The following is a 13,947-nucleotide window of genomic DNA, read 5'->3' on the forward strand; positions in this document are numbered from 1 at the left end:
GGTCATGATCCCGGAGTCCCGGGATCAAGTCCTGCATTGGGCTCCCAACTCATGGGGAGTCTGCTTCTCTCTCTGACCTTCTCCTCGCTCATGTTCTCTCTCACTGTCTCTCTCTCAAATAAATAAATAAAATCTTAAAAAAAAAAAATAAAATAAAATAAAAAAAAAAAAAGAAATACAAGTGGAGATAACCTGACTTTCCCTGTCACACTGCAGTCTGATTGGTTAGCTGTGGCAATGTTTTACCGGAAATTTTTGAGCTCAGGACAACACTGACCTTTTTCTGAATGAGAAGAACCATTCTCAGTCACTCTTAGAAAATACTGAAGGGCTTTGGAAGTTAGTTTTTTATACCATTTCTCAAAGAATTAAAGCAAAAAATAAAAGATAAAATAATAGTCAGGTGTGAAACTTAACACTGCAGTAAAATAATTTTGATGACTGTTAGCTTACTTGAATTTAATAATTTAATAATTAAGCTTCTATATTCACTTCCCATGCTGCCAAAAGTTAAAACAAAAAGTATTATCGCCATTCCAACAGATTTTCAGTGAATATGTTTTCTGAAATTCCTAGAGAAAATTTCCATATTTACAATCTATTTAACTGTAATTGAAGAGCTTTGTGTAGCCTTTAATTGTGACTGTGTAATGTGAGGACATTCTAAGAGGCAAATATCAAAATAATAGACTTCCATAAATGCCTTCTAATCAATAAAGCTTAATTAAATTATATGCTTATGGATTAATATCAGTAACAATTTCTCTCTGTGTAAAGGTACTCTCAAAGATAAAATACATAAAATATCAATATTAACTTACAAAACTTTGCAATTAGTTTTGATTGTGTCTGAAATTTAGTATTTCCCATAATCAAGCAAAATGTTTTTTCTCCAAAATACCAAATAATTTTCTCAGTATGCCTGTACTATTGATGTTCTCGTGTTTTCATAAAATGTAATGTAAATATTATATAAAAAAACTCATTCTTTTATATAAATATTTAATATCCAGTTTTTGGCTTTTGGCCTATAAAGTCTAAAATACTATCTGACCATTCACAGAAACTTAGTCTAATTATTCTGACATTTACCCTGTATTATAATAGTATCATTGGGGAAATAATCCCCAATATCACTGGTGATATCACTGGTGAGTGATAAATGAAAGACAGGGTCTCCTTCCTTCATTGCTCTGGGGAGCATTTTAACAAATGCTTAGAACACCCTGAATGTTTTTAGGCACAGAGCTCAGGCTTGAAACTCTTCTGCTTGCTACTACTTTAATAGGTAAGAACATTTGCCTAAATAGAGCCAGATGTTTTCTTTCTGAAACTTCTCTGGCCAGGCACAGTTATAAGTTGCTGCAAGGCTTTTTATTTTTATTTTTTTACTATGCACATCCACTCATGTGAGTACCTGGAAACTCGGGAAGTCTTTGTTGCTCAGTGCTTGGATGGTGGGAGATTTTAACTTGGCAGGAGAAGAACGACCGATTTCAGCAGTAAGTGTTGAAACCAATAGTTTATGGCTTTGTTGGTGGAACTTAACTTTTTAGAGACTGAAAGAAGGATAAGATTTGGAAGATTGGACGAGTATGATTCAAACGTTCTTCTTCTTTTTTTTTTTTAAGATTTTATTTATTTATTTGACAGACAGAGATCACAACTAGGCAGAGAGGCAGGCAGAGAGAGAGGAAGAAGCAGGCTCCCTGCTGAGCAGAGAGCGCGATGTGGGACTCGATCCCAGGACCCTGAGATCATGACCTGAGCCGAAGGCAGTGGCTTAACCCACTGAGCCACCCAGGCGCCCCAGAAAGATTTTATTTTTTATTTTTATTTTTATTTTTATATTTTTTAGATATTTTATTTATTTATTTGACAGAGAGAGAGAGAGATCACAAGTCGGCAGAGAGCCAGGCAGAGAGAGAGGGGAAGCAGGCTTCCCACTGAGCAGAGAGCCCGATGTGGGACTCGATCCCAGGACCCCGGGATCATGACCTGAGCCGAACTTTTTGATACCATGTGATCTGTAAAATGATGCCCTATACTGATGTAGGTGATTTCTGAGGAGATCAAGAGGACATCTTGGGTAAGTGGCAAGGATCCTGGTACTAAATTTATGTTCTCATGAAGTTATTGAAATTATCAAAGCTCTTTTCAGAAATTTAAAAATTATCAAGGAGGTTGAAAATAATATGTGAATTCTTCTCTTTTACCATTATGAAAATAAATTCCTACTTTCTATTCTATCTCTAACTCAATCTCAGGAGCAGAGAAATGATACTATTTCTTCAACTTCATCAGTAATCTGTTTTAGAGCCAAATGATATGTCTACACATCTTCCCATATTTTTAGTAGTTTCTCTCATGCATGCAAACACTGAAATTAGACTGTTTTGGTTTGTTTGCCATGATATATTTGCTACCAGTATACATTCAGATACAGAAGATATGTTAGTGCTTTGTAAAACATGCAATAATTGTGAACCATTGTAAACCATTGTTTATTGCAGGCAGCAAAGTCTATGACAAATTTCAGGCTCTTATGTTGCAGGATCTTGGAAATTTTCAAAGTGTGTATTTTTCCTACTTGTTTTTCATTTCTGAATACAAAGCAGGACAAAAATTAAAGGGCATTTAGCTATTTTTTTTTCTCTTTTAGAGACTGGTGTGGCATAGAAACTGTTATATTCCACAATTATGTTGAACCTGAGCATGGGAGGTATTTTTTTTCTGGTGTTCAGTATTAACAAAATGACAATGCCAAAAATAGGAATGAGTGGAGAGAATTAAAATTGAACATCATTAAAGAATACAGAGATGGATAAGACCCTTTAAGTAGCCATATATTAAGGTAGGGGCAATATGTTAATAAACTAAACTTTTTAAAAGCTACGTTCTAGGAATTCTGTGTTATAACCTGCGTGAAGACTTGCAGATCATGCTTCCTAACAAATTTTACTATAGGATTCAGTACTAGCTTTTTACTTGAACATGAAAATTCATTAAAATGTCTCAATAAATAAAGCTTTCAATTTTAGAACAGATGTTTACATGTATGCTTCACTGCATTTTGAATAATATGACAATTGCAATTACCTTTCAAAATGTTGAAACGCTTCCTCTGCAGAAATGTGAGCATATAATAAGAATTCCCCAAATTTATAAATTATCTGATCTGCATGGAATGCATATGTATTTCCATCACCTGCAGTGCCGTCACTATCAAATTAATTGTATTAGTAGCAGCTACTTTTAAACTGATGACATTCTAGGATCCTTATATTCCGCTTATTTCTAATCTTTTGAAATATTAGTTAGAGGGTAGCTGTGATGTTGGAAAGCTAAAACATTTCAGTATCTGAAGTGTAGAGAACTGTATTAACTCCAGTAAAACAATTTGTCATTGTGAATTAAAGCTCAGATATTTTGAACTTTTTGATACCATGTGATCTGTAAAATGATGCCCTATACTGATAAATTGGCTTTATCATTAGTATCATAAATCAAAGTTTTTATGCCAGATCATTCTTTAAAATAACTATTGTATGTTAAAGTCTGAGAAAAGTTGTCTAAGACTAAAATTCCGTAATTTAATGTATCTTCCTGAAATATGGACTCTTCATATCTCTGTTGATATTGACATTTCAAGATAGGTTCTGTTCTGTTCGACGCTGAGGTGGGTACTCAGTGCCTTCACTGAATGAATCTTTGGATTATTTCCATATTCTGTCACTAATGCCTTGATTTCTAAATGTGACAAGATTTTCTCTGGGCTAAAATTCTGCTCTAATATTGGAGGAGAACCAGGTCAATGCCATAATGTCTTGATGATGATAGCTTTGTAATAGCGTTGGAAATTAAAAGGATGAGTTCTCCAACATTAGTTTTGTTAATTCTTCACTCTCTCCTCTCTTTAAACTGGATGTATCCATTGTCTTCTCTTCATGTTACCAGTTCTTTCTCTGCCTGACATATCTGTATTGAGCCTTTCTAGGGAATTTTCCATTTTGAGTCTACTTTTTCAAATTTAGAATTTCTTTTCGGAGGTGAATTTTATAATTTCTATCTCTATATTGGCATTCTGCATTTGGTGAAATATCTCTCTCATCCTTTATTTAGTAGGTATATCCTTTAAAGTGATAAAGTGATATCATTTAGCTGCTTGAGCACATTTAACATAGCTGATCCTTTAGCACTGTGGACGTATTTTAAATAGCTGGTTTAAAGTCTGTGACTGGTATGTCTGTCTTTCTTGGGGCTTCTTCCTGGACAATTTGTATTGAGTGCATTTTCTTCTTGTGTGAGTCATGCTTTTTTTACATGGCTTGTATTTTTCTTGCAAATAGACTATCTCAAATCATGTGTCATCTTTGGAAATCAGGTCTCTTCTTCCTTTAGGGTTCAGTGTCATTGCTGCTCCTTGTGGTAGTTTAGTGACTTCTGTGAACTAATTCTGCTAAGTCAGTATCTTTATATGTGGCCTCTAATATCTATACCGGCTTAGTTTGCTGGTCAGTAAATGATTAGGAAGAGATTTCTTTGACAAATGGAGTAGTGAATCTCTGTCACTGCTGTGGGATCCTGAATTTGGAGCATGCCTTTAGCAAATACTCTGGGACTTAAAATCCCTGTCTTAAGTCTTTATTTTATGCTTCCACAGAACTTCAAGGTCAGTCAGAGGTGTGAGTTTTGTACCTTCTTAGGTCCTTTTGAGAATGTGTGTACAGCCCAAGGCATATATGTAGTCACTTGGGAATATTTTCAATTTTTTTACAAACCTCTTTGGGCATCTCATTACTCAGCTTCTTTTAAGATTTTTGTTAGTCTATTATTGTTTGCCCTAATTGTTACCCTCTCCTCAGGAAGCTGTGATGCTAAAACATTTGATAAATACCTTTGGTACTGGGCGGTTTCTCTTGAGTTCCACGGAGGGGAGGGGGGTCTTTTGAGTGGGTTTTTTCAGGAAATACTAGAGAGGTGACAGGTCAGATAAAGTCAATTGGAACTTGAACTCTTTGAATGTTTGATTCAGGATCAGTTTTCTCCTGTACCAGGAAAGCAGTTTGTTACTTTTCAAGGCTGCCACAGAGCTGCGGAAAGGGCAGCAGGACCACAGTAGGTGAAATTGTCTCGAAACTTACTATTAACAAGATTAAGGCATTTTTATTCACAAAATTGGTTTCTGTAAACCCTTGGTTAATTTCTAGTTACGACAAATGGATTCTCGCAATATTTGCCTTTTTTGTTGTTGTTGTTGTTGTTGATTTTTGAAGAGGAAAACCTTTGGAGGTCCTTACTGTGACACTTTGGCTCATGTCTGTTTACCTAAGAGTACTTTACCCAGAAATTCTGATACAACCATATTCAGAGTTCAAGAAAAAGTCATATGTTTACTCTGTAGTGTACAGTCATATATACTTATTATGTTTAATTTTTATTGTGCTTTGCAGACATGCTTTTTTTTTCTTTTTTTTTTTTTAAAACAAATTGAAGGTCTGTGACAAACCTACACTGAGCAAGTCTATTGGTCATATTTTCCAAAGCTCCTCCTCATCTTGTGAGCCATCAGAGAGAATGAAATCTTGTCAATTGCAATAGCATGAATGGAGCTAGAGAATATTAAGCTAAATGAAATAAGTCCAAGACAGGCAAATACCATATAGTTTCATGTGAAATTTAAGAAACAAAACAAATGAACAAAGGGAAAAAAAAATATGGAGACTTTAAATATGGAAAACAAACTGATGATTACCAGAAGGGAGGTAGCGGGGAGGCATGGGGGAAAGAGGTGATGGGAGTTGAGGAGTGCATTTGCTGGGATGAGCCCTGGGTCATGTATGTAAGTGTTGAATCACTACTTTGTACACCTGAAACTTATATTACACTGTCTGTTAACTGGAATTTAAATTAAAATCTTAAGAAAAGATCAGTTGCAGCCAACTTTTTTGGAGCACTTTGTGGATCATTTTGCCTTCTTTTTTTTTTTTTTTTTCTGTATTATCACATTTATTTCTTACAACACTACTGTTAGGTAGAGATATAATTAATCTTCTTGATTTTACAAAACCCAGAAAAAGAATGAAAAAGGAATAGTAAGTTTCTTGGGCTAATCACTCCCAGGGAGAGGAGTGAATATATAAACCAAGGCAAAATGACCTTGGGACCCACCATTGTAATTCCTGCAATATTTCAAACATTTTCATTATGATGTTATGGTGATTTGTGATCAGTGAACTTTGATGGTACTACTGTAACTTTTGAGGTCTCATAAACTGTACCCATCTAAGATGATTAAGTTGATTGATAAATGTTTTGTGTATTAGCTATTCCATTGACTAGCCATTTTCCCATCTCTGCCTCTCCTTGTACCTCCCTATTCCCAGAAGCACAAAAATACTGAAATGAGGATAAATAATAAGCCTACAAGAGATAATAACCCTACAAGGAACCCTACAATAACCCTGCTAAGTGTTCAAGTGAAAGGAAGAGTCACATATCTTACTTTAAATCAAAAGCTATAAATGATTAAGCTTAGTGAGGAGTGTGGGTTTAAAACGAAGATAGGCTGAAAGCTAGGCCTCTTGAGCCAGTTAGCAGAGTTGTGAATGCAAAGGAAAAGTTCTTGAAGGAAATTAAATGTACTACTCCAGTGAACACATGAATGATAAAAGCAAAACAGCCTAATTGTTAATATGAAGAGTTTTAATGTTCTCAATAAAAGATCAAATTAACCACCACATTCCCTTAAGCCAAAACTGACATCAGACCAAGACTCTAACTCTCATTTTTTGAAGGCTGAGGGGTGAGGAAGCTGCAGAATAAAAGTTGGAAACAAGCAGAGGTTGGTTCATGAGGCTCAACGAAGGAAGCCATAAACGTGGAAGGTGAAGTGGCAGGTGATTCAGAGATTTGGTTAAGATCATTCGGGGTACCTGGGTGGCTCAGTGGGTTAAAGCCTCTGCCTTCAGCTCAGGACATGATCTCAGAGTCCTGGGATGGAGCCCCGCATCTGGCTCTCTGCTCAGTGGGGAGCCTGCTTCTCCCTCTCTCTCTGCCTACTTGTGATCCCTCTGTTTCTGTCAAATAAATAAAATCTTAAAAAATAAAAAAAAGAAGATCATTTATGAAAGTAGCTATGTTAAACAGATAGTGTAGAGGAAGCAGCCTATGTTGAATAATACACCATTTAGGACTTCCATAGATAGAAATGAGAAGTCAGTGCTTGACTTCGGAGCTTCAAAGGGCTGACACTTGTTGGGGGCTAATGCAGCTGGTGACTATAAGTTGAAACCAGGACTCACTGACAATTCTAAAAATCCCAGGGCTCTTAAGAATTCTGCTAAATCTATTCTGCCTCTATAAATGAAACAACACAGCCTGGGTGATAGCACATCTGTTTACAACATAGTTTACTGAATATTTGAAACCCCACAGGTGGGACCTGCACACGGAAGATTCCTTGAAGCTTATTACTGCTCAGTGATAAGGTACTTGATCATTCAAGAGCATTGATGAAGATGTACAGTGAGATTCATGTTTTTATTCCTGCCAACCCAACATCCATTTTGTAGCCCATGGATCAAGGAATAATCAGTCTGTTCTCATGTTGTATAATGCTTTTGTTCAACTTCATTATCTTCCATTATTTTGTCTTCTGGGTCATTAATTCTTTCCTTTGTTTCTTCCATCCTGCTGTTTATTGCATCAAATCTATTCCTAATCCTTGTATATCACATTCTTCATCTGATTGATTTTTTATTTTTAGCTCTTTTATCTCTGTGGTAAGGGTCTCCCCGATGTCTTTTCTTCAGCCTAGTGAGTATTCTTATAATTGTTGCTTTAAATTCTCCATCAGGCATGTTACTGATACCTGTTTGTTTAGATCTCTGGCTGTGTCCTTACCTGATTCTTTCATTTGGGATAAATTTCTCCATCTTGCCATTTTGTTAAGCCTCTGCCTTCTCTTTGTTAGAAAAGCCAGTTATGTCTCCTGATCCTGAAAGTAATGGCCTTATGAAGAAGAGGTCATATGTTGTTCAGGGCCTGGTGCTTCAGGGGCTTTCTCCAGTGTGTGCTCTCTGGGCTCTGCTCTAAGGTTTTGGCTTCTCTGTCTTTCAGGCCAGTTGTCTGCAGAGCCTCTCCTTGCATGCTCTGGAGAGTGTCTGGTCCCTGCCTGATTACAGTGAATTTTAATTAGGTGTGCTCTTGTCTGTTTGTGAAATGAGACTCCACCAACTCCACCAGAACGGAGAACCTGCAGAACCGTAGTTGGGAGATGTGGTGTGGGCAGGAGCTTGTACTGGTCTCATGGAGGAGAGGCCCCACCATAGTGGGACTGAGAGAAGTTTGTATGATCAGAGTGGCCCACCAGAGTGCAGTGGGGTGGGACTTGGTGTAGGTAAGTTAGACAGCGAGCGTGCTATGCTGCTTCTCTCAGGTGACTTTGTGTTTATGCCAATGGATAAGAGAGGGAAATGGCATCAACCAGCTCCTTTATTCCCAGAGATGCGTCTCTGTGAGGGCTGCTTCTCAGGAACATGCTCTAAGAAGAGTGACTGGTCTCTAGACTGTGTGCAGCAGGCTTTCTTCAGATCAGTTTTTCCTACTGTCTGCCCCTGGGTTGTTTGCCTGCCTTCTCTCCAGGAGCAGGGCAATGCCCTCTGGGCTCTATCCAGCTAAGCCTGCTGACCTTTACAGCTCTAGACTTTAAGCCCCAATGGTTGCAAGAATCCATTAAATTCAACTCTTCTCATTTACGAAATCAGTGGCTTTGGGGAAATGTTCCCCTTGTGCATCTCCCTGTGTGCTTCTCTCTCTTACCTTTCTCTGGGCCCATGGCTCCCTCCCTTATACTGCACTGGGGCTCTGCTTCTCCACAAATCATATCTCTGTACCTCCTCCCTCCCTCCCTGTGGCCTCTTTTCCCCCTTTAGTTGTAGAGTTTGTTCTGTCTTCAGGTTGATTTCTGGGGTATTTGGGATGTTCTGATAGTTATCTAGTTGCGTTTGTGAGATGAGATGAGCTTAAGGTCCTCCTACTTGGCCACCATCTTCCTCCTAGAATAAAATAAATAACATTTCAAAAATTTACAAAAGTCTTGATATTTCTCACTGAGGGGGAAGTGAATGGTCTCTTCTACTGAAATCAAATCAGTATAAAAATGTGATTTTGTAAGTTGTAAAATCCTAGGAAGTTTATACAATTTTCCAAGATTTAATTTTTGCATTTTCATGGGATAAAGAAAAAGTTTTTTAAAAGCCATACCTAAAAACACCCTTCTTTAAAAAAGAGGACTCACATAGAAATCTTACAGAAATATTTTCAGTCTTTTGCACTGTAGCTGGGATCAGGCCAACTGATAATACAAATTCTAAAAATAATATTCACTTTTTCCTCAAGCATTGATCTCCTGACACCAGACATGAAGTTAAGTGCTTTTGTAGGGGGTGGGACATTTCAAAGAAGAAAATATGATAAATGAGGAATATAAAGGATAATTTGTGGCACTGTTTAAAGGTTTAATGGAATATATATGACATTACTGATGTAAGATAATTTAAATGTTTTGAACACTGTTGAATTTCATCGAAAATTGAAAGGGGAATAGTGTATTGCCAATGGTGGTGATAAGCTGTAATAAATGAAGAAGAAGAAAACCACAAAACTGACAGCTCTAGTTTTGGATACATTTCACATTAGTAAGCTAGAATTTAGGGAGTCAAAGATAAACAAAATGAAGGATTTATAAATTTAGAATCTTTTTTTAAAAGATCTTATTTATTTATTTGACAGAGAGAGATCACACGTAGGCAGAGAGGCAGGCAGAGAGAGCGGGGGAAGCAGGCTTCCTGCTGAGCATCCCGATTTGGGGCTTGATCCCAGGAGCTGAAGGTAGAGGCTTAACCCACTAGGCCATCCAGGTACCCCTGAATTTAAAATCTTGAAGTAAGGTACACAGAAAAGAAAAGCATGAATAATGGCTTTTATAACAAATGGTGTATACATAAATGTTTAAAATTTGCAGAATTACTGAAATACACATGAGTTTAAAAATATTGGCTATTGGTTAGTTGCATATCTGTTATTTGGGAAGAGCAGATAGCATTGTGGTGTAATTTTCTGGAAAAGACTTTCTTTCCTAGTAAGAAATTACTCTAGTTTATATCTATTCCTTAAGTGTCAATCACTTTCACACAGTGGATTATTGTACAAAGCTGCCATGTAATTGTAATTCAGATCTTCAATAAGTAGGAAATTAAAAATTCAATGTCAACATTCCAGATAAAATTAGTTTATCACTTAGTAAAATGCTATGCAGAAAGGGAACATCAAAAAGGTTTCTAGACTAGTGGGCTTTTTAGAAGAATGAGGCATTCTAGAGTTAGAATTAGTTATTCTTATATGGGTCAGTAATTGCTGCAAGGGGCTGAATTGTCCCTTGGTGTGGCATGCCAAAATACGGGATAACCTAGCAAGAAGAGAGATGATGATCTTACAGCTGGGATGGCTATAGTCTTTTGACCCATTTACTTATTGTGTTCTGGTGACTTCATTTTGGAAAAGTATATGAATTGTTAGATACTGCAATGAGAGGCAGATTCAAGTGATCTCTTTATAAAGCCAATCCCCCTTATATGTTCAGAGTACTTCCATTATTTGTTTCAGCTACAAAGTCACACAATTTTTTTTTTTTTAATTAACATATAGTGTATTATTTGTTTCAGGGGTAAGGTCTGTGATTCTTCAGTCTTACACAATTCACAGCACTCACCATAGCACATACCCTGCCCAAAGTCCATCACCCAGCCACCCCATTCCTTCTATCCCCTTCCCCTCCATCAACCCTTGGTTTGTTTCCTGAGATTAAGTCTCTTATGGCTTGTCTCCTTCTCTGGTTTCATCTTGCTTCATTTTTCCCTCCCTTCCCCTATGATCCTATCTTGTTTTTCAAATTCATCCTATCAGTGAGATCATATATTTGTCTTTCTATGATTGACTTATTTTGCTTAGCATAATACCATCTAGTTCCATCCAAATCATTGCAAATTGCAAATTTGGGGGGTTTTGATGGCTGCATAGCATTCCATTATATGTATCTAACTCAAATATTTACTATTGATTAGAGGTTTAAAGATTAGGAAGGTTTGCATGTTAAATTGTATGATTTTTGTGAAAAAAAGTTTAGAGATGCAAATAATTTGGAAAAGATAACCCAGAATTATGGTGATACTGTTCAACATTGCTTGGCTTTGTAGCTTGGCTAGCTAATGGGTTTCTCCTAACATTTCCTAAAAACTACCATTTTCTCAAATGCTCTATGAATGTTTTATTATCTTATAGGATCCTTTAGTGAGTTCATAAAATATTTGGCATCTTACATTTATATGAGAGACATATTTTAAAACTTGTATTTTTCAATTCCTTATCCCTTTTAAATCACTGTTTTCAGAGCAGAATGTTGTTTCTCTCCACAAACTTCCTGCTACTACAGACATTATTATATGAGGGTATTGTGTATTAGCTTTCATGAAGTGAGAAGTATTTGACTGTATACTGTGCTGAGTGACCTGAATTAGGATAATTCTGTTTTAGCAAGAAAGACATGGATTCAAATTGTTTAAAAAAAAAAATAAGGTCAAATACGTTGGGTGATACAACTAATCTGTTGAGCAAATAGTAGAAAGTTAATTATTCTGGCTGCTTTTCTTTACCATTCCAGGAATATCATTATCATTAGGAACTTCTTGAAAATATAAATCCCCATGCCAGAATCCAGACTTACTGATTCAGTATATCTAGAAATGATGCTGTATAGATAATATGTCCTTTTTGGAAAAAGTATCCCTGTTCATTAAGATGAAGAACCTACTTTTGAATTATAGATCTAGTTTTGATATGGAGAGCATTTGAGTAATGATTTCTAATCCCAAATGAATGGTAGACACATAAGAATAGAAAGCTGAAAACATATATGAACATATTCTTTCCAGGGATAAACTTTGGTATATGTAGCGAAAGTATAGGAAAAGTTTAATCTTTTCTGTTTATGTTGAACTCAGATATGTAGATATTCTGTTTTATATTTTGGAAATAAAAGAATCACATATGCCAGCTTCAAAGTATGACTTTTTAGTGACATTTTTAATAATCATAAAAAATTCATATAGGCCAGCATTAAAGAAGCCACCCTTAGAAAAGAAATCAAAGCTCAGAAAACTTGATTAACTTTGAAAGAGACATTGGGGACAGACAATGGGGCAGTGAAAGTGCTTGGGATAATTTTGAAGCACAAGTTGACTTCGATTTGAGTAGTAAAGGGTGATTGGCTGAGGTTAGCCTGGCAAAAAGAATAAACTTCTACATGAGGTCATGATAAGGAGCTCATTTTATTAGCAGTAACAGCACACAATGGAATCCAAATATTTTTAATTAATACCGATTTTTTTTTTAATTTTTTATTTTTGATAAACATATATTTTTATCCCCAGGGGTACAGGTCTGTGAATCAACAGGTTTACACACTTCACAGCACTCACCAAATCACATACCCTCCCCAATGTCTATAATCCCACCCCCTTCTCCCAAACCCCCTCCCCCCGGCAACCCTCAGTTTGTTTTGTGAGATTAAGAGTCACTTATGGTTTGTCTCCCTCCCAATCCCATCTTGTTTCATTTATTCTTCTTCTACCCACTTAAGCCTCCATGTTGTATCACCACTTCCTCATATCAGGGAGATCATATGATAGTTGTCTTTCTCTGCTTGACTTATTTCGCTAAGCATGATACGCTCTAGTTCCATCCACGTTGTTGCAAATGGCAAGATTTCATTTCTTTTGATGGCTGCATAGTATTCCATTGTGTATATATACCACATCTTCTTGATCCATTCATCTGTTGATGGACATCTAGGTTCTTTCCATAGTTTGGCTATTGTGGACATTGCTGCTATAAACATTCGGGTGCATGTGTCCCTTTGGATCACTACATTTGTATCTTTAGGGTAAATACCCAATAGTGCAATTGCTGGGTCATAGGGCAGTTCTATTTTCAACATTTTGAGGAACCTCCATGCTGTTTTCCAGAGTGGCTGCACCAGCTTGCATTCCCACCAACAGTGTAGGAGGGTTCCCCTTTCTCCGCATCCTCGCCAGCATCTGTCATTTCCTGACTTGTTGATTTTAGCCATTCTGACTGGTGTGAGGTGATATCTCATTGTGGTTTTGATTTGTATTTCCCTGATGCCGAATGATATGGAGCACTTTTTCATGTGTCTGTTCGCCATCTGGATGTCTTCTTTGCAGAACTGTCTGTTCATGTCCTCTGCCCATTTCTTGATTGGATTATTTGTTCTTTGGGTGTTGAGTTTGCTAAGTTCTTTATAGATTCTGGACACTAGTCCTTTATCTGATATGTCGTTTGCAAATATCTTCTCCCATTCTGTCAGTTGTCTTTTGATTTTGTTAACTGTTTCCTTTGCTGTGCAAAAGCTTTTGATCTTGATGAAATCCCAGTATTTCACCCCAAAGCAACAGAATACACATTCTTCTCTAGTGCACATGGAACATTCTCCAGAATAGATCACATCCTCGGTCCTAAATCAGGACTCAACCGGTATCAAAAGATTGGGATCATTCCCTGCATATTTTCAGACCACAATGCTCTAAAGCTAGAACTCAACCACAAAAGGAAGTTTGGAAAGAACCCAAATACATGGAGACTAAACAGTATCCTTCTAAAGAATGAATGGGTCAACCGGGAAATTAAAGAAGAATTGAAAAAAATCATGGAAACAAATGATAATGAAAATACAACGGTTCAAAATCTGTGGGACACAACAAAGGCAGTCCTGAGAGGAAAATATATAGCGGTACAAGCCTTTCTCAAGAAACAAGAAAGGTCTCAGGTACACAACCTAACCCTACACCTAAAGGAGCTGGAGAAAGA

The sequence above is a fragment of the Mustela nigripes genome, chromosome 15 (genome assembly GCF_022355385.1).
Source record: "Mustela nigripes isolate SB6536 chromosome 15, MUSNIG.SB6536, whole genome shotgun sequence".
NCBI classification, from domain to species: Eukaryota; Metazoa; Chordata; class Mammalia; order Carnivora; family Mustelidae; genus Mustela; species Mustela nigripes.